The sequence below is a fragment of the Chlorocebus sabaeus genome, chromosome 11 (assembly GCF_047675955.1).
Source record: "Chlorocebus sabaeus isolate Y175 chromosome 11, mChlSab1.0.hap1, whole genome shotgun sequence".
Classification (NCBI taxonomy): Eukaryota; Metazoa; Chordata; class Mammalia; order Primates; family Cercopithecidae; genus Chlorocebus; species Chlorocebus sabaeus.
The window spans coordinates 101,509,563-101,515,114 of record NC_132914.1 but is presented as its reverse complement, the minus strand read 5'-3'; the positions used below and the strand labels follow the sequence as shown (position 1 = coordinate 101,515,114).

General features: G+C 46.3%; 1 pseudogene; it reads right to left on the bottom strand.

Moving 5' to 3' along the window:
• Positions 1-1,154: 1,154 nt before the first annotated feature.
• LOC119623836 (large ribosomal subunit protein eL28 pseudogene) lies at positions 1,155-1,996 on the bottom strand (annotated as a pseudogene).
• Between the last annotated feature and the right edge of the window lie 3,556 nt (positions 1,997-5,552).

The window sequence follows — 5,552 nt, the reverse complement described above, 5'->3', positions numbered from 1 at the left end:
TGTGTATATTCTCATTACTCAGAGCTTGTCTTTTCTTGTCAGAAGAAAAAAAACATAATTTTCTTTTTTTTTTTTGAGACGGAGTTTTGCTCTTGTTGCCCAGGCTGGAGTACAGTGGCACAATCTCGGCTCACTGCAACCAATCTCTACCTCCTGGGTTCAAGCAGTTCTGCTGCCTCAGCCACCCGAGTAGCTGGGATTACAAGCATGCGCCACCACTCCCGGCTAGAAAAACATAATTTTCTTAAACAACTGGCTAAAAGGAGTGAAAGGAACACGGAAAAATGTCTTTAAAAATTAGTGCCTGCATTCTGCATTACATGCACACACATGCATAATGTGCACGTGCTAGTACATGCAGAATATTCCCCTTCTGCAATCCACTTGCTTTGGGTTGCTCAGTGTCCCATTTCAATCTTAGAGGAAAGAAAAGGGTTTTCATGTAGGAAACCACTCATCAGAAGTACCTCAAGAGGTACAGGCTCCATTCAACTCAACTCTCAGATGTTTCATCTCATAAAAGTGCAGATCAACCACCCTCACCATCAGCCAAGGAGTTATATACTAATTAGTAGTGGTAAACAGCTATTAGATCCTAAGATGAAAGAAGTGTCACATAGCTTATTATTATTAACCTCTAAATTCTTAAACATTATTAGATAGTTGATCTTGAGAGGAACATCCCCCTCTAATTTTTCTGACAGCCAAAATCCCAGACTCCTGAGACAGTTGATGGCTACCAGTCGTTAACAGAAAGCTATGGTCACTTCGTGGAGCTGAGCCTGAAGGAGCCTTGGATCTTCCTAACGCTCTAGGCCCTGGTTTGAACTGAAAGCGACCTATGTCTCATTAAGAGGCATTCAGACCAATTTCTCCACCCCAAAGACAGATGAGAACCTTATAGTTCTCCACCAGTATATATCTGAATTCCTTCATCTATAGATTTTTTGTTTTTTGTTTGTTTTGTTCTGTTTTTGTGATGGAGTCTCACTCTGTCACCCAGGCTAGAGTGCAGTGTCACTATCTCGCCTCACTGCAATCTCCGCCTTCCAGGTTCAGGCCATTCTCCTGTCTCAGCCTCCCAAGTAGCTGGGACTACAGGCGCCCGCCACCACGCCCGGCTAATTTTTAGTATTTTTAGTAGAGACAGGTTTTCACTGTGTTAGCCAGGATGGTCTCGATCTCCTGACCTCGTGATTCGTTTTTTGTTTTTTTGTTTTTTTCTTTGGAGAAAGTCAGCTGACTATTGCTTTGGGGGCAGGGGGCGCAGGAGCTCTTGGTGAGGTGGTCCACTTCCTCTTCACCATCACAGGCTTCTGGCTGCTGCAGGATGGCGCTGGCCCTGCAGAAGGCTGCCATGTGCAGGTCAGGGCGGGTACTTGTTCTTGAGGATCCTGCGTCTAATGCTGCTGAGGGTGGCACGAGCATTCTTGTTTTTTTGTTGCTGTTTGTTTGTTTTTTTGAGATGGAGTCTCACTCTGTTGCCCAGGCTGGAGTGCAGTGATGCAATCTCGGCTCACCACAACCTCTGCCTCCTGGGTTCAAGTGATTCTCCTGCCTCAGCCTTCTGAGTAGCTGGGACTATAGGCACACGCTACCATGCCCGGCTAATTTTTGTATTTTTAGTAGAGACGGGGGTTTCACTATGTTGGTCAGGCTGGTCTCGAACTCCTGACCTCGTGATCCGCCCGCCTCCGCCTTCCAGAAGTGCTGGGATTACAGGCGTAAGCCACCGTGCCCAGCCTGAGCATTCTTGTTGATGGTGGTCTGCACGTAGGAGGTGGCAGGCTTCCGCTGGCTGGATCTCTGCTTCACGACCACGACACCTTTGCCATAAGCTGCCGGCTCCACGCCCGCAGTCTTGCAGTGAATAAGCCCAATGTAGCGGAAGCAGTTGCAGGCTTTCAAGTTATTGGGCTCGGTGCTGTAGGTCTCCTTATTCCTCTTGACAGGAAACTGGAGCAGTGCTAACCACCCATTGCAGATGCGCAGACATGGCGGCTTCTCTTGCAGCGGCAGCCAGAGACCGAAAAAGTATCTATGGATTTTAAATGTTTTTTTTTTTTTTTTTTTTTTTTTTTTTTTTGAGAGGGAGTCTCACTCTTATCGCCTAGGCTGGAGTGCAATGGCACTTTCTCAGCTCACTGCACCCTCTGCCTCCCAGGTTCAAGCAATTCTCCTGCCTCAGTGTTAGATATGAGTTCTAACTTTCTTTTTCAAAGAATCAGTATGTCAGTATGTTCAATTCCTTGCCTTCTACTTTTTTCTTTCTTTCTTTTTTGAGATGGAATCTCGCTCTGTCGCCCAGGCTGGAGTGCAGTGGCGCGATTTCCGCTCACTGCAAGCTCCGCCTCCTGGGTTCATGCCATTCTCCTGCCTCAACCTCCCGAGTAGCTGGGACTACAGGCGCCTGCCACCACGCCCGGCTAATTTTTTTGTATTTTTAGCAGAGACTGGGTTTCACCTTAGCCAGGATGGTCTTGATCTCCTGACCTCGTGATCCCACGGCCTAGGCCTCCCAAAGTACTTGGATTACAGGCATGAGCCACAGTGCTGGGCCTTTTGCCTACTTCTTTTAAACTTAACTTCCTCCTAAAGCAACCTTTTTGGATTACCTACTCCACCCTAACTCATTCTGATTACATGTTCCACCCTAACTCATTTCGATTACCTACCCCATCCTGACTCACTACCTGCTCTGTCATAACAATTTTTCCCGCTAAACCACGCCAGCACCCTGTCACTCTCTTTAAATTAGCCAATCGGAATTAGTTTAGCCTGTGCAGTCTAACCCTAGCCAATAGGGGAAGGACACAGCAGCAGGGGCCACATGTGTCAGGGATAAGAATCCCAAGGGAACATCCTTCTATAGAAGTAACTTGCCTCGCTGAGAATTAAAAAGAAAACTTTATATTCAAGTGCTATTTCTTTTGCGGCACTGAAACTTTACTTATAACATCAGCCTCCCAAGTAGCTGGGATTACAGGGACTCGCCACCATGCCCGGCTAATTTTTGTATTTTTAGTAAAGACAGGGATTCACCAGGTTGGCCACTGGATTACAGGCATGCATCACTGTGCCCAGCCCTAAATGCTTATTTACTCTTTCTTAAAGTGAATCCAAATACATCTTTCTTTCTAGAGTCTCGCTCTGTTGCTCAGGCTGGAGTGCATTGGCTCAATCTTGGCTCATGGCAACCTCTGCCTCCTGAGTGTCAGGCCTCTGGGCCCAAGTTAAGGCATCATATATATCCCCTGTGACCTGCACATATACATCCAGATGACCTGAAGCAACTGAAGATCCACAAAAGAAGTGAAAATAGACTTAACTGATGACATTCCACCATTGTGATTTGTTTCTGCCCCACCCTAACTGATCAATGTACTTTGTAATCTCCCCCACCCTTAAGAAGGTTCTTTGTAATTCTCCCCACCCTTGAGAATGTACTGTGTGAGATCCACCCCCTGCCTGCAAAACATTGCTCCTAACTCCACCACCTATCCCAAAACCTATAAGAATTAATAATATGGCCAGGCGCGGTGGCTCACGCCTGTAATCCCAGCACTTTGGGAGGCCGAGGTGGGTGGATCACGAAGTCAGGAGATCGAGACCATCCTGGCTCTGCTAAAAATACAAAAAAATTAGCCGGGCGTGGTGGCGGGTGCCCATAGTCCCAGCTACTCGGGAGGCTGAGGCAGGAGAATGGTGCGAACCTGGGAGGCGGAGCTTGCAGTGAACCGACATTGAGCCACTGCACTCCAGCCTGGAGGACAGAGTGAGACTCCATCTCAAAAAAAAAAAAAAAAAAGAACTAATCATAATCCCACCACCCTTTGCTGACTCTCTTTTCAGACTCAACCTGCCTGCACCCAGGTGAAATAAACAGCCTTGCTGCTCACACAAAACCTGTTTGGTGGTCTCTTTACATAGATGTGCATGAAACTGAGTAGCTGAGATTACAGGCTCGTGCCACTACACCTAGCTAATTTTTTTGTATTTTTAGCAGAGACAGGGTTTCACCATGTTGGCCAGACTGGTCTCAAACTCCTGACCTCAGGTGATGCGCTCACCTCGGCCTCCCAAAATGCTGGGATTATAGGCCTGAGCCACCATGCCTGGTCTATTTAATCTTTCAATAATCTCAGGAATATCCTGAGGCTGTATTGCTATAAAGGAGGCTATATTACCTCCTACTCTGCTTGACAGGATTCAATGTTGACTATTAAGTGGCTTTCCTCCTTCTCGGAGGAAAAACATGCATGAGGCCAGTATTTAGTCATTACCCTTTCCTTTTTTTTTTTTTTTTTTTTTTTGAGACAGAGTCTTGCTCTGTCGCCCGGGCTGGAGTGCAGTGGCCGGATCTCAGCTCACTGCAAGCTCCGCCTCCCGGGTTTATGCCATTCTCCTGCCTCAGCCTCCCGAGTAGCTGGGACTACAGGCGCCTGCCACCTCGCCCGGCTAGTTTTTTGTATTTTTTAGTAGAGACGGGGTTTCACCGCGTTAGCCAGGATGGTCTCGATCTCCTGACCTCGTGATCCGCCCGTCTCGGCCTCCCAAAGTGCTGGGATTACAGGCTTGAGCCACCGCGCCCGGCCAATTACCCTTTCTAAGATGGCAAAGTATTTTCCATCTCGCTACCATCAAATAATGACCATATTAAGGTGTTTCTATACTTATGATTTAAACAGGAGACAAATGAAAAAAAGGACTTACAATGAAAATCTTAGGGCCCCTTAAGAATTATGATAAATCTACTCTGCCCTTGCTCTAGAAATTGAACAACAACAAAACCTGAATGACAGCACATCTGTTTACAACATGGTTTATTTTAAAGCCACTGTTGAGACCTATTACTCAGAACAAAAGACTTTTGAAAATATTACTGGTCATTGACAGTACATGTGGTCACCCAAGAGATCTGATGGAGACGTACAAGGAGATGAATGTTGTTTTCATGACTACTAACACAAAACCCATTCTGCAGCCCAGGGATAAAGCAGTAATTTTGACTTTCAAGTGTTATTATTTAAGAAATGCATATTATAAGGCTATTGGTGCCATAGACAGTGATTCCTCTGACAAATCTGGGCAAAGTAAGCTGAAAACCTTCTGGAAAGGATTCACCATTCTAGATGCCATTCAGACCATTCATGATTCATGGGAAAAAGTCAACGTATCAACATTAACACGAGTTTGGAAGAAGGTGATTCCAACCCTTATGAGTGACTTTGATGAATTCAAGACTTCAGTGGAGGAAGTAACTGAAGATATAGTGGAAATAAGAAGAGAACGAGAATTAGAAGAGAAGGCCAGGCATGATGGTGCACATCTAAAATGCTAGCACTTTGGGAGGTCAACGCAGGAGGATTGCTTGAGCTCAGGAATTCAAGACTAGCCTGGGCAACATAGTGGGACCCTGTCTCTACAAAAAAAATTAAAAATTAGCTGGGTGGGCTGGGCACGGTGGCTCACACCTGTCATCCCAGCACTTTGGGAGGCCAAGGAGGGAGGATCACGAGGTCAGGAGATCGAGACCATCCTAGCCAACATGA